Source organism: Ischnura elegans, chromosome 2 (genome assembly GCF_921293095.1).
Source record: "Ischnura elegans chromosome 2, ioIscEleg1.1, whole genome shotgun sequence".
Taxonomy (NCBI): Eukaryota; Metazoa; Arthropoda; class Insecta; order Odonata; family Coenagrionidae; genus Ischnura; species Ischnura elegans.
Window position 1 is genome coordinate 71,069,667 of NC_060247.1, and position 22,572 is coordinate 71,092,238.

At 39.9% G+C, this 22,572-nt stretch overlaps 1 protein-coding gene across 4 annotated transcripts in view; it reads right to left on the reverse strand.

Annotated features, from left to right (window-relative positions):
* LOC124153933 (ankyrin repeat domain-containing protein 50) overlaps positions 1 to 22,572 on the reverse strand; it is an 817,119-nt gene that overhangs the window by 111,256 nt on the left and 683,291 nt on the right. The window lies entirely within an intron of this gene.

Sequence of the window (22,572 nt, forward strand, 5' to 3'; positions counted from 1 at the left end):
AATGGCAATCAAACGAAAGATAAAGTTCTCTTATCCAGCCTTGGTGTACCGGCTGCTATATTTTTACACAGTACAACAACCAATTCCGATGATTTATGATGGGTAGAAAATATTTGTAACTTGGCGCCTCACTTAAGTGAAACTGCGAGACCAAATACACTTTCCGTCATTAGCTGCCATTGTTCAATTAATTCATTACTTTATCAAACTTATTATTCTTCAATATAAATCATAATTCCGGTATGCAATTTACTGCAAGCTAAGCGTTATATTTTCATTAAGATAAAGGCCAAAGTTGGATACGTAACTGATAAATGATCAATGAAGTACATACTTAATATATTTCCTGCATATTGCAATAAAAAGTGAACAAGTGAACTTCACTGAACTATTAATTAAAATAAAGAATTCGTAGCAATAATTTAATTTTGAATGACAATGAAACTAAAATTTTTTATTAGCTTCCGACATACATATCCAAAAATGTTCGTTGAGAAGAAATATTTCAATGCAATGAACAATTTATAAAATTGATTTCACTTTGGTAATGCGATTTTTATAATATTTATTGTAAATGATATTTATAATTTTTCGATTATAAATTGGAACACGCATTATCTTTAAATTGTATGAATTACCATTAAGTTATACAGTTAAAAACGCAAGACTATACGGAAATTAATGGAAATTCTACTCTATACGAGAAGTGATTTTCAATTTCACCCACAACCCCAGGAGTAGATTCCTCCAACGGTAAATCTCCATCGTCGAGAGAACGCATCGAAAAAGGAGTTTTGAGAGACACGACGGAAAACAAGGAGGAAAGTGGAAAACCCAGCACGGAACGAGAGCCTTAAATGGCAACACCGCCTCCGACCACGGAACATGTAGCGGTTCTTCGAGGAGACGATGTGATAGAGCTGAGTGGGGGGCGAGGTTGGGGTGGGTCACGCGCCACACCCCCTTACTCCCCCCCCCCCCCCAGAACCCTTTTTTCCCACCCGCCATCAACAGAGAGAGGGAGAGCCCGGAGCAAGAGCGCTTCGTTTGGCGTTTCTGGGGGAAAGGGAGGACTTGGTGAATGGAGGGCGGATTCTCGCGAAGTACACGCCGAGCCGCACAGATATCGCACGCCCGTGTCTCGCGTACTTTCTTCCCCTTTTACATTTTTTTTCTTTTTCTCCCATATTTTTTTCAAGAGCGGAGCAGACGCGTTCGATGCGTGGTAGACTTCAGTTGTTGTCATGAGGAGGGAGGGGTCGAGAGAGCTTTCTTTTTCCCTGTGTTGCACAGCCTCCTCTTTCATCTCACAACCCCCAACCTATTCATTCTCCTGCTCCTCATTTCTTTCTCCGCTGAAATCTCAAGCTTCTTCCCTGCAGCCAGCAGTGAAGTCGCCACGGGTATACGTGCATATGTTCACGGGTGAAAGTGACCCTTACAGCCCAAGCTGATTAGTGCCTTTCTCTCAGAACCGCGTCCTCCAAACAAGAATGACTTCTACCGCTTATAGCTGTACTCTTCGATAGCCGTCCTAAGATCGTTTGAGGAATTGAGACCAGTATAAGGGGTCTAAAATCTGTTTAAAGGTCATATAGAAACAATAATATAAAGAAGATTCATTTCTTAGCATATGGCCTTAGGAATCCATTTTTACCAGGAGCAATGGTAGGGTAAAAATTGCGCCATTAGCAAATATTTTCCCGCCCATGTACTCCTTTACACGCGAACGGATTACGCCCTTGTACTCCCCACCATAGTGATGCGTCAAATACGTGATTGAGATATTTTGTGTGATCGAATGATGAACGGGTTCAATCCGAAGATTGACACTGTATTTTCGTAGCTCGCGAAAGATGTCGGTAAGTCGGTCGCCAATCATTTGCGACCGAAATCGGTCATGATTCAGTTCTTATTTTCACAAACACTTACGTGCCACGACGCCTAATCAGAGTCGAGTGGCAGGCAGCGTTGTTACAACGCATTACGACTGCCCTGACATGCATGCACACACTACCGATTTCCTCTCACGGTCGCACGGATGATTTTGAGCACGACTTTAATCGGAACGGAGTATTGCAGCTGACAAGAACCATTTAATAGCTTCCCACTGAAATACTACGCTCATTCCCATCTAGGCAAGAGGCAAAGAAGAAAAAGACAGTAGAGGTGAGGGAGTTGAAGAGCCTGGTGTAATTCTCCGTCACAAGTTGGACGCGGAGAGCTTCTCAGACTTACAGGGGCATAACAGGTGAAGGCGGAAAAGAGAATAGGGAAGTCGTCAAGGAGAAGCAGATGAGACGACGTTGAGTGGATAAGAGGTGCCGCTTGCAGCGGCGGAGAGTGTTTGGGGCGTGCTGCGCAGAGAAGGGTTGAAGAGAAGACCTCACGACACAGATCAGACAACAGGGGCCTGGTGCTACGAAAAAAATACATGCCGCTCTCATGACACTCAACCACGCTAAAAGATTCTTCTTCTCAGGAGGCAATCCTATGGTGACAATCCTAGGATTGGTCTTATATTTATTCATCTTGGGCAAATCTTTTCACTTTTCTGTGCAATTGGCATCCAAGTTCCTTCACCAAATATACCATGTAGTCCAGTCTAGGTCTGTCAATATAGCTTTTCGCCTCTACTACACCTTCTAGTTCCGTTTAAACCATGCTCTGAGGTCGTAGAATATAGCATATCCACTTGTTCCTTTTCTTATTCAGAATTTTATTAGAAACTCCCTTTCTCCTATTCTTTTAAACACATACCCGCTCATGACTCTCGCTGCCCCGGGTATTTTCAGTATTATCTTGTAACACCATACTTAAAATCAAAAAAATTAAAACAAGGTCCAGGATAAAATATTAGGTAAACAAGAAAAATGAACTGGAAGAAGTACTAGATACATAAAGTCAAAAGTGCAAACGCTAGTATACCGTGAATGGATACCTCACTTCTCCTCGACTGAATGTATTTTGCCTTTATTTGTTGATTGCTCATTTATATCTCCTCCTATCGTCCGAAATATTTCAAGGTTTTTAGAGTATTCCCATGCTACCTGTTATTCAGTACATGAAAATAAAGTTGATTAATAACCGGCGCTGAGGTAAAATTTTTATCCTCGAGACACCCAAAAGGTTTTACAGACTAAAGTCCACCCTACATTGCAACCCCAAAAAAATTTCGGTCATGTAGGAGTGATGTGCACTCTACATATCGAAAAATCTTGGGTTTGACAACAGAGATTTCGCGTGGCAGTGAGCGCAGCCTTTCAGAATTATTGCTACCCATGCAAAAACACCAATATCAACATTAGCCAGGGATAACCCAGAATAAATCGAGAGCAGATTTACGATTTTCTCTAACGAACGAAAAGATTTAATAATACAAAAAACTCCTCGAGAAAAATGAACATTATAAATCAATAGATGAAGTATGACGTCTTCAATGTATTTTTATATCACCCCAAATTTAATTTTGAAAATCTTGTGTGATATAAAATAGCGGTTACACCAATATCTTCCGGAAATATAATTAGAGAGCACAAGTAGTACCTGAAATCAATGGAAAAAATGCAAGGTAGAAACCCATGCCATATTGAAAAACCTTAAAGTGGCAATTTACGTAATGACTCAATGCGACTGAATTCTAGTGGCTTCAAGCCACCCGATATTTTTAATAGACAATGACGCAGGTGGAAGCCCGGATCAGAATGAATTTCTAAAGGGCATAACAGCAATATTTTATATTTCTTCCACAAAAATTTTCACAAATTAACGATAAAAACACAGGTACAAAGAATTCCATCACGGAATGTATGCTTCCTTAAAAAGAAATAAAATTTCAAGGCCACAAAGACGGTTCAACTTGAAGCGGAATTTCGTCAAATACTCTTTTGGCACTATTTGAATTGCTGAGAGCCTATATGGTGTGTACGGTATTGTTGCGGAAAAAATGCAAAGGAGCTACGCGTGGTTCTTACAATTCCATACCAATAATATAATGAGCAAGTGCTAAAGGGTTCATGGAAAGAAGATAGACATTAAGAATTCAAGGACCAATTTTACAAGGAAATACGTATATTTCAACGACATTAAATAAAGACTGTATATATGCCTTCGAAAATAACCAAATATCCTAGATCGGTGGGGGATCTCCTAGGTTCGTGGCAACAAAAGCTCTTTAAAAAATATATATTATTTCAAATAATGACAGAAGCTGGGTCGTTAAAATGAACTTCGGCCCTCCAGAAAATATCGCTACAAAATTAGAGTTACAAGGCCGTATTTTCGTGCATGTCTAATTCTGCACATTTTCGGTGCCTTACACATTTTTTGATACAAGCATTCCATATTCATTGAAAGAATAAGAAAAGAATACAGATACTGAAAAAATACAGAAATCGTCTCCTAATCTCATCAAGCTGAAGACTATAAGGACGACTTCAACTCGTCCACATTAAAGGAAACAATTTCATCATCTGTTGCCAGCTTGAATTTTACATACTAACTTTAATTACTTCATAACACCATTACCCTTTAAGTAACCTGTTCCAAGAGATAATAGTTTAAATTTTCTTCAACCGAAACCCAATATTTTTTTGACAATCCTTTATCATTCAATGGCAATTTGATACTGAGTAGGCTAATTTATAACAACAATCATTAACGTCCCTGGAGAAGATTTATTTGCGGGGAACTATTTTTTTTTTCATTTACAATTTGAGGAAATAGTCCATCACGGGCTGTAACTACTTACCGGATAAAAATACAATAGTCAGTATTTAATCCATTTTTGGCACAAAAGCAGGTTATTTACATTACTAGTTATTACTTTAACGATTTTCATTTATCCTTACGTATTGAAAAAATACATATCAAGTCATGGATTATGAGTATATTTTTTCCAAGTATATTTAGAGTCTTCATTGGACTTAAATGTAAGAGTAACATTTCAATGTTAGTTACACTCTCTAGATTCTGATGAACACGTGGCGCGAAAGGCTTCGAGTATTATGTTCCTGCTATCGTTGTAGCACTGATGAATAGTTTTGACGCCTTGCCACCCCACCCACACGGCAACTTATCGACGCGGCACAATCTCCGCGATATAAATGACATGTTGGCGTGAAAGACGAGGAGGGATGACGAGGAGGAGGAACGGAAAGAAATGTTTGGGACGGCGAGGAAATGAGGCGAGAGGGGACGATAACGCAAGGCACAGGCAAAACGGACGGAATTTCATCACCCACGCCTTACCTGACTGCCCCTGAGTCCCCCCTTGAGGAACGGGCGAAGGGACAATCTGCAAAGGGAGACGCGAAGACGACGAAGAGGGTGCGTGCGTAGATGGCGACGAGAATATGTGAGATTTAAGGGAGAAAGAGTTTCGCGATAAGAAGAGTGGGAGTTCGGGTCCAGAGAAAATCTTAACGAGGGTAGGTTTAACAGGCGTCCAGAAAATACCCGACTTTACGCTTCAAGGTGATATTCTTGAAAAAAAAGCATTTCAAATGTATTTTTAAGAATATTTTTTAATGTTCACTTTTGAATTTATATAATTTTTAAAATATTATTATATTAATTTTTAAAATAATAATATTAATTTCGAATTTTACGATGTCCTCCTCTATAGGAAATGTGAAACAGAAAGAACGTATGATTCCGCTGTGTTAAGGTACATTTAAAATCAAACTTCTTGGAAAGGTTTATATATAAGATAATGGCGTTTTGCAGAATCACATGAGGAGTTTATCAGAATAAGAATATGAAGGTGAAAATGGTGGCAGAATATTAAATTGTTACTTTTTTGTGGACTTTTCTTTAGCTAGCATTAAGAGGGTTAATCGTTCCTCAAGTACTGGTCGCGCTTAGATGAGTGACGCCGCTTTCAGTCTTCGTGATCTAGCGGACGCTCTTATCGAATTCTCAACTGAATTCACTTCAAATTCAACAATTCCACTGAAAGTTACGTTACATCAAGCTGTTATGAATCACGTTTTAAAAACTCATTTATTACTGTCTATACTAAGCATATTGCTTTAGTTTATGGTTATAGGCAATTAAAAATGATCACAAACATCGAATTTCATCGATTTTCGCTTAGATATGCTAATTTCCTTTATTTCCATATATGTAATTGCATTAAAGTATGTCCTATATATTAAGGACATGAGTTAACTCTTCTAAAATACGGGAAACACTTGCAGGGAGAAACAGTATCGATCTTGCGGATATATCTCCGAACTTAACGAAAGAGGAGAGGCAGGCTGTGACAGCTTTAACAAGCGGGAACCTCGTCTTGATGTATTACTTACTCTGGATACTGTTTGGCCTATCGGCCCTTCGGATTAAATTAGAGGACATCATTCATTCCTTGATTAGTACGGTAAAAGTAAGACTGCAGAACAGCATGAGATACTATGTTATGAACAACGTGGATACAGTAAACACTAAGCCAATTCAAAACGTGCTAAATATTCATATACATAATACGACTGTCAACCTCTCGAGAGTAGATCTTAAGCAGCAAATACACGGTATTTGCAGAAACCTCAGCATTCTTTTTGGGGCGTCTTCGATGACTGGTAGCCTCGGCGCAATCTCCTACAATTCTCATCACATGTCAGTGGAAGGAAGCATAACACCAAAGATAATATTTTTGAAAATGTGGCATTCCCGGTCGGAGTCTAAAGCGACCTTCCACTAAGCAAAAAATTAGCAGTGAGCTTTAACGCATAAAGAAAGGTAAAGTTTCCGACGAAACTTCCTGCATCACAATCCGAATTACCTAGGAGATGCTACATACAAAGGAGCAGGCAAATACAGTCGCTGATTAAGGACCGGAGAAAATACGCCAGCCTTATTTTGTGTGGAGCCCAGTAAAGAGAATTCCATCAGTATTTTTATTCCATTCCGACAATTCCATAATTGCATTCACCGTTTTTAAAATTCTAAACATTTTCCAGCTCTAACAGTAGAACAAAGCTGTAGTAGTCCTGTCCTGCTATCAATTTATATTACGTGCCAAGCACATCATCGGTCACCATTAGAGCTTTCAACGAGAGTCCGATGCGAAAAGCAACGATTTTCATATAGCAGCTGGAGAAAAAGAAAATATGACGCACAGCGGGCGCATTTTATCGAGAAAAGGGAGAGATAAGAGGGAGTGGACACGGAATGTGGTGATTATCTACAAAATATGAAGAGGGAGATGAAGACGAATGACTTTGGCTTGATGAGGGAGACCAGAAACTGATACGTGAAACGAGGGTGGGAGGAAAAGGAAAGTGGGCACCGGGTTGCAACAGCGAGGAGCGATCCGTTGAATGCATTCGCTACGCGCGGACGGGGAAGAATAGGATGGTCGTAACGAAGCAAACGTATGAATCCACACACTCCCACATCGTCGACGAATCAGAAGGGAGGCAGATGGATTATAAGGAGTCATTTCGGGAATATTACTTCACCCCGGGATGCCGGGACTGGATCCTCTAAATTAAAGGAACCCGCGACATTCGTAAGAATCGCGGTGGCCCAGCAGAGAGATATGAGAGGCTGCTTATCGAAGGAGGATCCCAGGTTCAAAACGGCTCATCCGTACTCCGCACATTTACCAGCTTCGGTAAAATCTTGATGTTTGGAGAAAAAAGTTGTTTCTTAGCTGATTCTCTTGCTTATTCTACGCACGTTCCGAGAATTCTTTTCACAAAATGAACAACCAGATACTGGTCATTTGCGGAACAGGCGAACGGATTAGTGGACCTTTCTTTGACGGTCATAAAATGTGCGGAATAGGGATGCGACCATTCAAAATCCCGATTCGAACTTCGGACATTCCTCAAGTACAATTTCTCGAGGTCCGAGGAGACACAGGGAAAGACACTGTCTCTCCTATCCCGATCAAGTAAATTCCAAATGCCTATGGCTAAGTCCGTGTTAACTTCTGCCCTCACCTGCCCTCACAGTTTGAAGTAAATTCGTGAAAAGACCCATCAAATAAAAAAATAATGAGATTTGGGAAATGTAATGGTTTCAGATTGCAATCCAGGGTGAAATCTTAGGAAGTATATGTACCCTTGATTCACGGATTCGAAAAACTCCTCGTTAGTCCGTCAATCCTGGAAATGGCTCGATGAAATCATCGTAACAACTTCATAAAAAAGAAATAACCGAATGTATATACATAAATGAGGTGATATTTATTGAAAATTTTATAATTATAAATTTATAATAGCGTACAAACAATATTTAAAATAAAAAAGTTTAACGTAGGCACTTGTTTGAATGCCATTTTAAAGGCAATTCTGGCCTCATCAGCTGAAAACCACAGCAGCAATTAGAGCTCCTTTACAAGACAGAAGATGAATGAAACGATAATGCTGCCGTTCTACAATGCATCCACATGATGGGTTGCTACCGCAGAAGGCGTCCAACAATAGAGGCCGCCAAAACGATTGGTCACTCGCACATATATGTACAGATAGTACAGGTGATGGCCGCACCAACACTGCCAACCCTACCCCCTCAAACCGCTGTGAAAGGCCATGCCACGCCAGACGCCGGCCAAATGTTTACGGATGATTTGTTTCCCGCGATCTCGCCCTCATATCTTGTCTCTCCGGTGCGGCCACGCCCTGAAAAATCCCCTCCGCGTCACTACAACCCTCTCGGCAGAAAAAAGCCTTCCTTTCATAAAAAAAACACGCGAGGACTGCGAGGTAGCCGGGGGAATATTTGCGTGGGCAGAAAGAAGAATGGGAAAGCCAGGGGTTGTCCGCGAGGATATAACGGGGACGAGGTATTCCGCAAGCCGTGCAAACTCTTTCGGTTGTACCCATCTCCCCTCACACGCGTCGCGGATGAAGGTGGCTTAAAGGGGGCGTTGGTGGTGGGGAAGGATAACGAGGAAACTCCGGGGGTAAACAAATACACCGAGGACGAATGAAAAGATATTACATTTTTATTTTCCTGCTGAGATCCCGAAAATCAGCGAATTCGAGCGATTATCCGTGCTCTGTCTCTTTCATCGGTTCACGATACCCTTGGAGCGAAATAAGATGGACAATGGAGTGAATGGTTCGTATCCGATGGGACTAGGACTTGATTAGTCGTGAATTTTCGACGAGGACGGGGATAATACCACGAAAATTGGCTCCATTTTGAATTGAACGTTGCAATCCGCATCCACTGATGATGATGATGACAACGCTTCAATTATGAATCCAAAAGCCGAATATGTAGCATTCAACATCATTATTCGAGAATAAAACACGATAAAACACAAAATCTAGTTTAGGATTCAATCATAAACATGGCTTGAGCACAAAACAATGGTATATATTATCCTTTCAGGCAGCTAGTTTTATCTGACATTTTACCGACAGTTATTACATTTTTACAATACCCCGTTATTTAAATTGCCACCAGAGACCATTAGTCTCGCATCACTAAAATTCCTACAGCCTCAATAAATATAACGAGTTCTGTAAGGAATAAAAAATCAATATTTAAAGTAAATGAAACGTAGAATATTCTTTCAACAAATCAGTCCATTAAACTAGGGGAAGGATTATTCATCTCCACAAGATATAAATAAACTCAAGGTTACCGTCATCTTGAGTTACTGAAATTTTCCCCACATAAAAAACTATCTTTGGCAAATACACCAGGCATATATTTTTCTGAGATCAAAGTATACATAGCATGGCTGAAAAATAGATGACAGCAATGATGAACCAAAAATATTAACACATGCAGCATCTAACTTTGAGATGGCCTCACAAAAACTAAAAATCATGATTCATTAAAATTTCACTTAATGATCAAAACTGAATACCTAAAAGTATGTCCCATTTCTAGTGTTATATTAGTGAATGAACAAGAAAAGCGAATGAGCCATAGACGTATAAGTTATGAGCATGACAGGTCGCGTCGCACCTTCCTCTCCAATCAGGCAACAGAGACAGCACAGGGTGGGAGGGATGCATAAATAAAGGAATCTAGGAAGACGTCTCCCACACGGCCAGGAATAGAGCGGCACCAAAAACCTTCGGGGGAGCGCGACAAGTCAACCAGCTGAGAATTCCGATTAGGCTCGATCACAATTTTTATTCCATCCCCCAACAAAACCCACCCTCCGGACACATGCCATTTCCCTTTCGCAATGACCAGATGGGTCATGGGAAGGAGTCTCCTCAGGGGGTTGGTGGTGACGGGAGGATGGACGAGAGATAAGCGGGAGAAGGATAAAGAGGGATGGCAAGAGAAAGAGAGCAAAAGACACGGTTGACGGAGGCAATTTGGACCAATGGGGCGAGGGCCGAGGCGTGCTGGAGGGGGAGGGGTGGATGGTCATGATTGGAAGAAAGGACAGCCATGTTCACAACAACTTAACTCTACTTCTCTTAGCGTAACTATAGAGTTGACAACTCAAAACAGAGGGTTTGTATTTCTTCACCACGACTTACATGCCATAAATCGACTGAGGACAGTCTATACGTGAGGAAAAGAAACACCTATTCCTCTTGCAATCAACTACTACCAAATAAAAGATTTTTTATCTATATAGGGTAATAAAAACCACCGTAAGCCGCCAAAAATCGATTTAACGATGGCTACAAGTTTTGTGCTGTGATTTAATATGAAGAAATACGTCATAAATTGGTCTGGTTCGTAAAAAGTTAAGCTACCCCAGGTTAAGTTGTTAAGGTAAGAGTGGCATTGGTGGTTAGAGGAGGGGCCACCGCCTTGGGGGTATCAATCACGCTCGATTTGTCCGCTGACCGCAAGAGGGAGCCAGGGACGGGAGGAGACTTAAAGGGGTGGGCGGGGAAGCAAACGAGGAAGGGGTGGAGAATGGCCCCAGGGAAGAGAGATATGTGCAGGAGGCAGACGACCAAGGAAGGGAGGGATACGATACGATGAAACACAAAGAAAAGCGAGGTAAAACTAGAAAAAATACTACCAGCGATTATACAGACAGAGGGCACACACCTCATGTGATAGTCAATTTACTCGCCATTGGGGAATAAAAGGACAAACAAGAGAGAAAAGTACACTAATATTTTACTGAAACTAATATTTTAGGCAATCGCAGACACCACCAAGGGAGTTCAGATAAGGCATTTAGTTAAAAGGTATTTATTTAGAATGATGCATAGATAATCCAAATAATTTAATAATAATACATTCCATCAAAAATTCTGAAATGCCAAGGCTCAAAAACCACGGTTTTAGACTGATATTTTGATAAAAACAAGTCAGAATTTAAAAATAAATATCATAACAGTTCATGTAGGAAATTATGGGAATGATTCAAGTTTTACTAATTTTTATAATTCCTTAATTTTCCTTACATTATTAATATTGCCTTAAATTATAACGAAATTCTTTTACAAAGAGCATTTCGATGTAATCAAGTGCAAGTAATGGGGGTAGGAAGGCTAGAACCCATACCTCCCCCGATGGATCCGCGATAAATGTTTATACACAGATCTGTGCATGGAACGTTCAACGTTGTAAAATAGTCGTGGAGACGGAATGAGAAGGACTAAAGATCGAAGCACGGGGGTTGAAAAGGGAGAATGAAAGAAGGAAGGAGTGGGTGGCGAGGGAGGAGTCGGAGAGCGATACAGCGGATGCGACGGACACAAAGGGCGGGAACGAGAGGAAGCACAAAAGGTTGCGAAGGGCCAAAGTGGGGGAGGAGGGGCGGGTGTCTCTCCTCCGGAGACCTCCTCCGTGGATCCCCGCTCTTCTCCGCATCCACTCCACCCCGTCTCTCACCGCCGACCAGACACCAACCCCTCGAAGCCGATGTCCAGACCGGAAGGGGGTGGAAAGGGTGGAGAGGATTGAACGAGAGAGTACGTGGAGACAAGGGGAAGGATCGGATTTCCCCTCGGACCGAAAAGACTGAGGAGTTGGGCTGTTCGATACGTGATTTTTATCATCGCATTAAGACACCTAAAATTAATCGATGGGCCATTTCATTGGAATCGACTATTTCATGAAGGTGATAGTCAATTCTATCCGCGAATAACAAAACAGTAATCTATTCAGCAAAGTTTTGAAGAACCAATTTCTCTGTACAACTAATTATTCACCTTAGCCATAATTTCAAATTTTTCTCGTTGATAGAAAAAGATGCTGTTGTATAACACTTTTCATACGTTGCCTGGGCGGCGGCGCTCATGAGGGTTTATTTCGGACAAGAGGTTTAGGACTTCTACAGACTGTCAGTTAGCCTTTTTTCTCAACTGAGTCATTTTCTGCATTAATCCCCGATCCAAATCGAAATCGATCCCCGCTCGAGTGCTTTGAGGAGGGCACATTTAGAGTAACACACCGTCCGTCGGATGGGACGTTAAGCCGTGGACCCCTTGGCACCTTTCATGAGGAGCAGGCTAATGTCGACACCGGGTTTCCCGTAGTCTAGCGACTATGGACACACACATTGAAATTTATTAATAATGCATGTAAAAAAGTGACTGAGGTGAATAATTCTAAAATAAAAAAATATAAACAGTAAGTATCTCTGTTTTCATATAATTGTGAGCCAATTTCAACACCGTTGCATTCTTTTATCACCCTGTACGATACAAATAGAATCAAAATGTACCGAAAGGACACATACCCAAAGAAAAATCACGAAAACTGTACCGCACCAAATCATGACAACACTCAAATTCTGCAGTGCTGCACACAGGAAACCATGAGAAGTAAATAAAAAGCGGCAAAAAACTTCCATCCCAAATATATATTGCGCCATTGGCTTGAGACGAGCCTGGGATTCCGAAACAGACTCCAGAGATTTGCTTAATGCGACGAGAGAGGAGAATGCAGAGGGAGTAATAGAGGCCGGCCGAAGGTCCATTGTGATGAGAAAAAGGGAATGGAGAGGGAGGTGCTCCACTCTGCAGAGTGGGGAGGCTGGGAGAATGGATGGGAATGGGTAGAGATTGCCTTCGGTTTGAATGGTCCGCGTTCTTTTCTCCCGCAGAGCCACTGTGACGACTGGTGCGGCTGAGTGCCAGATAGGTAATGAACCGCCCGACCCGTCCGTCCACCCGACTCGCACGGCGTGGCGTCAGCCCCTGAGTGGTGCCTCGGAGGGCGTAGTGTACAAGGAGAGAGAGACAGATTTCATCCCTCCCTGAGGTCGATGCAGATCAATGGGTAGATACGACAGAGAGAGGAACGTACTTTTAAAAAGTTGGGAGATATTTTAAAAAGCACTACAGCAACTATCTATACGATAAAATTAAAGGTTAGGTAAATAAATTTACAGTATTTACAGTTAGAGGCAAATACAATACAAAGACGAATAATACTTTAGTACTGGCGACAGATTCTACCACAGAGCATAGACCTCTACCGTACATCTCCGATACGTGTTTTGCACAGCATAATCTAATAATCACCATAGATTAGTATTTTGTGGAAATATTTGTAACATGCGAAAAATTGCCGGTAGCTTATTATTTATTAATATGCTAGAATCCCACGATATTAAGCCAAAAAAAATGAACTCCGCATATTGTGAGATTAATTACAGTTCCTTGATGGATTGATTACACTGATAAGGTTTAGCTGAAAACTTTTGAAATAAAATTAAAACATAATATTCAATGGAATAAATCGAATTTAATTGGTACCAAATGTTTTAAACAACTTCCTGAGCTTAAAATTAACAAGAAACTACTCATCTACGACAATAGGGCGGAGAAATATAAGGAATAATATGATTCAAGGTAGGTTTTTTGGAAAAATGTGAAAGAATTAAAATCCGCATGAATCACTCTTTTTGACACAGCAGTGTTGCGGAATTTATTTTAAGGTAAATGCTGAAATTTGGAAAAAGATCAGAGACCCTAAAAGTCAATCGTTCGTTGATTTGAGGCGAGCTGACCCCATGTGATTGATTATTCATTTGACTGTAAGGAGGATACCACAATTGTGTTGCACATTTAATACCACCTCATAGTATCATTAATCTGTTATAATTCAAAACATGTAAGAATTAATGAATACGCTCGTCCTGGCGACAGATACTTCCACAACAAAATCTATCTTTACGGTACACCTCCGATTCAAGACTTACTCAGCGGCAACTACAATCATCATATCGATCATAAATAACTACAATCATCATATCGATCATAAATCATAGTAATAAAAGTATGTTATTTGAAATCTCTATAAGAAATTAAAATGGCTATAGGAAAAAGTAGGGAAAATCGATGATAATTTTTTTCGATGAAAATTATTGCTAACTAATACAGTTGAAGGTATTATCCCCATGGTCCCCAAAATCTTATATATATATACTTAAGGAAGAATCAGCGGCGACCACAGTGATGTGTGCAAAAAGAAATTGTTTCTTTTCACCTTTCTATCAACCCAGTTTTTTTTATCATCACACGCGGTTCATCTCTGACGTGAACGAGGGCTGTATGATTTAATGGAGAATAGATAGGCCCGGGATGACGCAGGTAGAGAGGGCCTTTTGAAACAGAGCCACGGGAAAGTCGCTGAATAGCGGCGCCAACCTCATCATCTCTTTGGGACAAAAGGCGGCCGGCCGATATACGGATGACGAAGTTTCGAATTCAGGACGAGTGGACGGCGGAGGGACTCAGGGAAAAAGGGAGCAGATTCGATCCGTTTATCGGAGGCTTTTGATTCCAGCGGCGCGTTTTCCATTCACCTGGTCGCCAGGATCCACGAGAGTAATCTCCTCACTGAATGATTTGGATAAATAAACCTCCAAATAATAATGACGTGATAACGAAGAGAAGAAAATGAAGTACAATCCCTGACGTAGTTCGTTACATAAAGACTACAAAATTTTCTCGCTGATACACTCGACAACTACTAGATACACTACAAAAGATCATATTGGGAAAATATAATGCCACAACATAGTTACGTCGTGGATAACATCCGATCACCTAGACATTCCTGCTGAGAGTACTTCATACCACTGGTGATTTAGACAACAAATCTCACAGTAATAATGCGTTGCTTATGCAGCAATGAATAAAGCAGAGTATTTTGTGCGGTTAACGACCTAGGGATTACACAAGCGTCTCACCTGAATACAAATAGTACAATATAAAGAACACGAAAATACTAAACCATGACAAATAGGCAATAAAGCTACGACGAAAATGTGCCATGAATAGACTATTATTAGAGGGAACAGCCTTAAATATTTGACTGAACATATTTTTTTCATAACATAACATATTTTTTCGCACAACGGTAATATTACTTGAAAAAAAGTTGGAATGAGGGAATTACCAGGACGAAGGTTGATTGAAAGAGATAAAGAGATGCAAGAAAAGGCAAGGAACTCCACTTGGTGTCGACCAAGTCTAGGTAATGAGGCCCCAAAATATTCGTCTCGCTCCATGAACGCTGTTCACTACTCACTCTCACTCTACGCATGACAGCTCTTGAATGCATATACAGAACAGCTGAGAAGTACTCGCAATATCTCAGTAGGCTTGAGCGGCGCATGGAACCATGAGCATGTTCTCGGTTCGCAAAAAAAACCATTTGTGACTCCGGTGCAGCGGTCAGTAGATGGAAGCAGTTTTTTCTGCCCAATGTCGTCGTCGCGGTAATAGTGAAATATATCAGGAGAATACATTATTTCCCAAAAACAGCAGGGGAGAATCACAAAAATAATAATTTTTTTTCTTCTTATCTTGACCTCGTTTTAATACATGTTAAAATATTTCCTGGAGTTTAGGTCAACGTATGTTATGCAAACAAGTTAAAGCCAACGTTTCTGTTTATTTAAAACCATCATCAGGGCTTAATTTTGTACATATTTATTATGTAAAAATAACATTGATTAATATCTCAGTAGGGCCCAACCCTACTGAGATATTGCGAGTACTTCTCAGCTCTTCCATATATGCATTACATTTTTATATAAATATTTACAAAGTTAAGCCCTGATGATGGTTTTAAATAATCAGAAACGTTGGCTATAACTTGTTTGCATAACATACGTTGACCTAAACTCCAGGAAATATTTTAACATGCAAAAATAATAAAGATTGATCTGAAACCGCCGAATCACACGCAATCATTGAGTAGCTAGAGATACGATATGTTACCAGATTTTGATTACCCTCTTCCCAGCCCCTTTTTCTTTCCTCCAGCCGAGAGCAAAAAATATTCTTCCCACAGTCATTGAGGGAATTGCTTCTCGTCATCGCTCACATCTAAGAAACCCACACTCGCATTGAGTCTTCGACGATAAAAAACTCTTCAATGAAAGAAAACTGGACGATGAAAAAGAAAACTGTATTCTTGAGATCTCCCGGAAAATAAATCCGACTGTAGATCGAGATATTTGAAAGATATTGGCCACGCCCGCAGGGCTCAAATCATGTGAAATTTGAAAAAAAATCGGAAAAATCGCCCATCTTGTAAAGAGAAGAGCGATATCCTAAGAAAAAGTAAAAAAGAAGAGATATCTGAACGACGAAATGGAATGGGGGAGGAAACTTGGGAAAGAAGTGGGTTATTTAGGAGGCGGAATATTAAAGATAGACAGGGTACAAGGTTTGTGCCAACAATCGGATACGGGGTAACGCCAGGGCATATCTGGATTGAGCTACTTCCCTCAATTCATCCTCTCCACGACTTTTTGTCAGCTACAGCTTTAAAAAAACAACTACAAAACTTTTAATAAAAATAATTTCAAGATGATAGTTGCTGAGATAATCACAAACTTAGAAACGAGAACATAGAGAAAGAAATGAAAATTCATACGAGATTCTTGGTCCACGTAAGTGAAAGTGAATATTTTATCGGAACCATTAAGTTTAAAGAGGCATCTTCATGAGACATTTTGGTGGATGAAGACTTGAAAAAGAAGAAGCGAGCCACAAATACTCAGGAGAGATAATAATGTACATTGTAAAAGATGCAATTTCAACTAGAATGAACGTCACGTAGAGATCTGAGAAGAAAAGTAATTCAAAGGAAAAAAATCTAATTGAAAGATGCACATTAAACGAAAATCTTATACGTAGTGAAGATACTTCGAAAGAACGAATAAGATTTCCAGAAATTTCCGAATTCTATTTACGGGAAAAGGGACGACAAGATATGTAATCTCGTTAAAATTGATCTCTACTTCATTTATGGCTACCGGCTACAGTCAAATGAAAAAGGCAGCCATAGCAGTTAACCCAGAAGTAGACTCCGTTCCTAAGCCAAATGCCTGAATTAATTAGTACAGAGATGCCGTTTATCAAACGATTCATGAGCTCACAGTCCTCATTTCATTATCTTTCAACTCATTCATCCATATCCTACCAGCCCATTGCGATATACGCCCACGAAAAAAACAGCAGACAAACGAGGAAATTCCCGACTTGGTCCCATATGACCAGCATTGACACTCGAAATATCTGTACCAATCGATAACCCTACACTTCAATACAAAGCCTCTCGAGTACATCTCGACGCTCAAGAGTCACAAACAAAGAAAGAAATGTATCGAATACGGCAAACAAAATAAGTCAACACTCAAGAGATGGGAAATACAGTAGGGAACTACGCTTATATGCTGTCTGAGCTCCATTCGTGATGAAAAATGCCATGCTGGTAGCTATTAAATGAAGAAAAAATCAAGGTAAAAAAGACAAAAGAAGAAAAATGAGAAAATTGTAGATTAAAAATGGAATCAATAGAGTGTAAGGGAGAATAAAGAAACGGAACCCGAGCAGAAAAAACTAAATTACTCTGTGGTAGCAGGCAACTGCTGAGTTAGTTATTAACGAGGGTACTCCAAACCGTAAGCCATTTCCGACATTAAAGCTACGGAGGTATGAGTTTAAGATAAGAATTTAAAATGATCGATGCATGGGCGACAAGAGAAGTGACTTAGGCATTATCGTGAGCCTACAGTAAAAGAGAAAGGTACATCGACCGTTTTGGAATTTAAAATATTAGACGCACGCCCCTAAGAGTCAAAATGATTTTAAAAACGTCGGAAATGAGCAGTCTCCATAAAGCGTAATTAAGTTTTCACCGAAACGTAAAGAATACTTCAACAACTCGTATCTCTCCATGGCTCTTATTAGGACAGTGTACTTGACAGCAAAGAAATAAACTAATACACTGCAAGTAATAGAATATTTCTGTGCGCTTGCAGCTCAGGAAACCCTCTCAGTACTTCCAATTCTATCGATATAATCTTGCGCCTCCCGTTGCGAATGCCGTACTTCAGTCATTCTCAGCAGAGACTCTTAAGATCCTATTGAGAAATGCAAGGAATTACAGAGCAAGATGCGGATTTAAATGGAGGTTGAAGAAGTACAAGAGGTCTTTGAGACAGGAATGTAAATATATGCAAATATAATTTCCTCATTTAGGTACAGAAGGGTAAATTTTGTAAGGAGAAAGAGTTATATATGAGGCTTTTAACAAATATACAGAATAAAACTAAAGGATATGCAGTCGTTAATGAGGTTCCTTCACGGAATGAAGAAATATTTGAGCTAAAAACTATGCGTAGAAAAACTCACCTGAATAAACTAAGAGCTGGAAAATATCTCCGTTGAAAAATCATTTGACCGCGATGATCGCAAATGATTTTCCCTAGGTGGAATTTTTGCAAATTACATGCACTTGAGAGTGATTCCGTAAAGGTAAGCCGCTGGCTGGTCTATGCATATGTTCTTGAACCTCACTTAAAGTAAATTACAACAGGGTATCATAAAGGAAACATGTGACTGTAAACGAATCCACTATGCATATATGATGTACACATCGAAATGTAGATACAATCACACAGAGGAGGATTTCACGAATAACTCTGAATACAACTATATAGCAGAGACATATTTTTTAAATCAATTTTTCCCCAAAATAACACTCTCACTTTATTTCTCACTTTAACTAGGTGAATAAATTAGTATTAAAAGAAGTGTTTATAGAAAATAATTGAATTCCGGGTTATCGTAGCAATGTTTATTTGATAATGGCCATAGAAATGAAAAGGTTTACGAAACCTACCTCAGAGAAAGATAGATTGAAATAAAAATTCCAAGGAAACTCATAAGCGGAGAATACACCGCCCAAAAGGCGATGCTCAAAATATAATTTGCTATTGATTTAGACTTGAGAGGAAGATGAACGGAAAATCGAAAAGGGTAAAGAGAATGATAAAACAAACCTCAGGACAGATAAGTCAGAGGAGAAGACAAGCAGATCGGCAAAAGTACGGAAGGGAGATGGGGTCACGACCCTGTTGTCATGGTAACCGCAGGTGCCGAGGATCTCCCCCACCACTCCCTCGCTCCTCTCTCCCCCTTCCCCTTACCCACACCACACCCAGAATCCCATTTCCCTTCCTTCCGAACCCTTTGACCCTCATACACCATCGCTGCCTCTTTAAACCATGCAACGTCTCCTTCCTATACCATTCCTGAACGCTTGACCGCAAGGTACAGGGATAAAAAATAGAAACTTTAAATGAAAGCAATGTATAAGATAATCGATGGTCTATTAAAGAGTAGATAGAGATAACAAGGCACATAAAATCATCAGAGTTATTTCAAATGATCACGCGGGAGTGTGAAATATTGCGAGGACATTTGCTTTTTTGTACTTAAGGAGCATTGCAGGGGCAAAACAGTGGAACTCTCTGCCTAAACACATACAGAAAATGCAGTCGCTTTATGCATTCAAGCACGGAAAATGTAAAATGTTATTGAAAAAGTAAATTTTCTCTCTCTTTGCATACTTTGCAAAACTTTTCTCAAATGAACGATTCATGGATGCAATGTCGGAAAAAAGTTGCAAAATTATAGTAACATGATAAGAACGTTGTTGCCTAGTGGGTATTGTGCTAACTTGCTGATCGAGGGTTCAAGAGATTAAATCCCGAGTCATGTCCTCAAACATCACGAAACGAAATACTCGAAGAGCGAGTTAAAACCCTGAATGTTATGGTTCACGCATGTTTCCCAAGCGTACCTTTAAACGATCATATGTTTGACAAGAGTGCATGCATCACCGTATTGAATGACTTCCTTGTGCGGACGCGAGGGCTACCTCTGGGCACTAGGGTTGAAAAAAATCCACTCGTGTGGTAGGTACACATTCATTCGTAGGGCGAATTAATTCCATTTTACATGGTTGACAGCGAAGTAGGATTGCCAGAAGATTGCCACTCTATGCTCCTATGGGTATAAATAGTCCCGGGAGAGTATTCGCGATGAACCATCAGCAAAGATATGGCAAATAATTAATCATTAAAATGATTAGGATAACTCACTTTAAAAAATAAATTTAATATGGTGCTAATTGCCTTTTTATTATGATACCGGAAAAATCGGTGAAATTTCGAATAAATCACCATTATTTGATGAATAATGACATTTATAACCCAACCTTCATAATAAAGACATTCTTAACAGATTTGTCTACTCAAATACCAGCTTAAGATAGGACAGCGTGAATAAAGCTATGGTAAATTGATAATTCTCCGAGAGATACTACATGGCATTGAGCTTCAGTATTCAAAAACACGACCGTATTCAATGGAGGAAAAGATATGGAGGATGAATCGACTGACAGTTAAACAGATTTAAGAAATACTATACGGAAATGTCACTTTGGGCCAATCCTGAAAGTATGCTGGTCTAGAAATCCTCTGGCAAAGGAAATATTTCACAACTCAATCCATTACAAGACATCGGAGCGTACCCTTACCTCCGACGGGTAGCAATGAATCTTTAGCTGCAAGCAGGGACATCCCCCACCCATCCTGGATTTATTGTCGAGGCGATACAAGACGATTGTTGGAATCGGGGAACTGTTCACAAAAAGAACGAGAAAAACTCGAAAGACGGACCGAGGTAGGTTTACCGCTAGGCTTAATCTGCATTCGCGGGGATAAGTGCTCGCAAAAGAACTGACATTTATAAATTACCCAACCACGAATCTATAGGATAAAATCAGCCACTTATGAGGATTCGGGGGAATCAAAAAAGAATTTAAGTGTCTTTAATAGAAGCGGCCTTCTTCCAGGACGACTAGCGCCTCACATGATAGGAATTTCGGAAACTATAGACAAAAAATTTATCATTATAATTAAATAAATGCTAAATACATGCTAAAACATTTATAATTTAAATTTAATTTTAACTTTAAAATACTTGACATCATAATTAAACTGTGATTGCAAACGTACGTGAAATAAACGTTACTAAATTCAACTGAAGTCATAATTTATCATGATTTTGGGATATTATTAGTATTTGAAATAAAATAAAATAGAAAAGTACGCAAAAACTAAAGTAATCGTAAACAAAACTCAATTCTTACTTCAACATATATCACGAACAGGTCTTACAAGACAAGAAAGTACCATTGCTTTCACACTAAAATGTGGCAATATAAATAAAAAAAGAGAGCCTAAATTAATTTTATTAATAGATTATTATTATAATTTAATTAATAAGCAAATATTGTAATACTGCATATGATGCAAGAAAATATGGTGGTACATTTCTCGTTGAAAAAATGCCAATCATTACGCAGTTAGTCACAGGCAGCACAATTTTTTTTTCACACAAGCAGAATTTCGAATTTCATTCAACCATTAATGTATTACATGAGGGCACGAAAGGTAAATTAATGTGATTTGAAATACGACTCGGAGGGAAATAAATCCAATTTCATTTTTTTTAAAGCAATGCTTAAAAAAAATGAAATAGCACTCCTTTTCAGGAAAAATTCGGCGGGCCTCTCTCCCGACCTAAGCGATCACATGATCTCCCGAACGGCAGAAAAGAAAAACACACGATACCCGAAACGTGAACTCAGTCTCTGTCGCAAAACTTTCGACCTGCGAGGGGAAATTGTGAGCTCCACGGACCGGGAATTGATTGCGAACCCTCCACCCACGCCAATGCGAAACTCTCAACCGACGACTTGAATATGTATGCTAACCAACTTCGTTATTTTTTTTTGTCGAAAAAAAATCCGATTGGAGCAGCGAGAAATATTAACCGAGACAAGGATGGAACGACGGAAAAATTCACGAGTAGTACTGCGGAAAAAAATGGAACAAGAAAGAGAATTCGCGTGGGAGGGTAGAGGGCGGGTGTCGCCGCCACTCCGTTATGGCGTGCTGCCGTGGCTTGGTTTGCTCCACTCTCGAAAGAGCCAAGAGAAAAAGACACATAGAGTGTAAGAGTGGTTGGCACGTCGGGCTAGCGGAAGGGCAACGTCCGAGCGAACCTGAGCGCAAACCTACGAGGACGGACGATGGAAAAAAATAAGGCATAAGACCGAACGCCGGAAACGGGAAAGATGAAAATGTTTCCTCGCTCCCTGAAAGCCTCATGACGGTAGACTGAATAATTTAGGGCACTCGAATGCAATTATTCGCGCTTTAAGATAGTGATATAAGTTATAATGAGCAAAGAAAAAAATCAACCATGTAGTGAAAAGTGGCAAGGCGGAGCAGTGATTTCAGCAATTACACCGATATCATGGGATATGGCACTACAAAGACGAGACGGAGGTGTTTCTTTTATA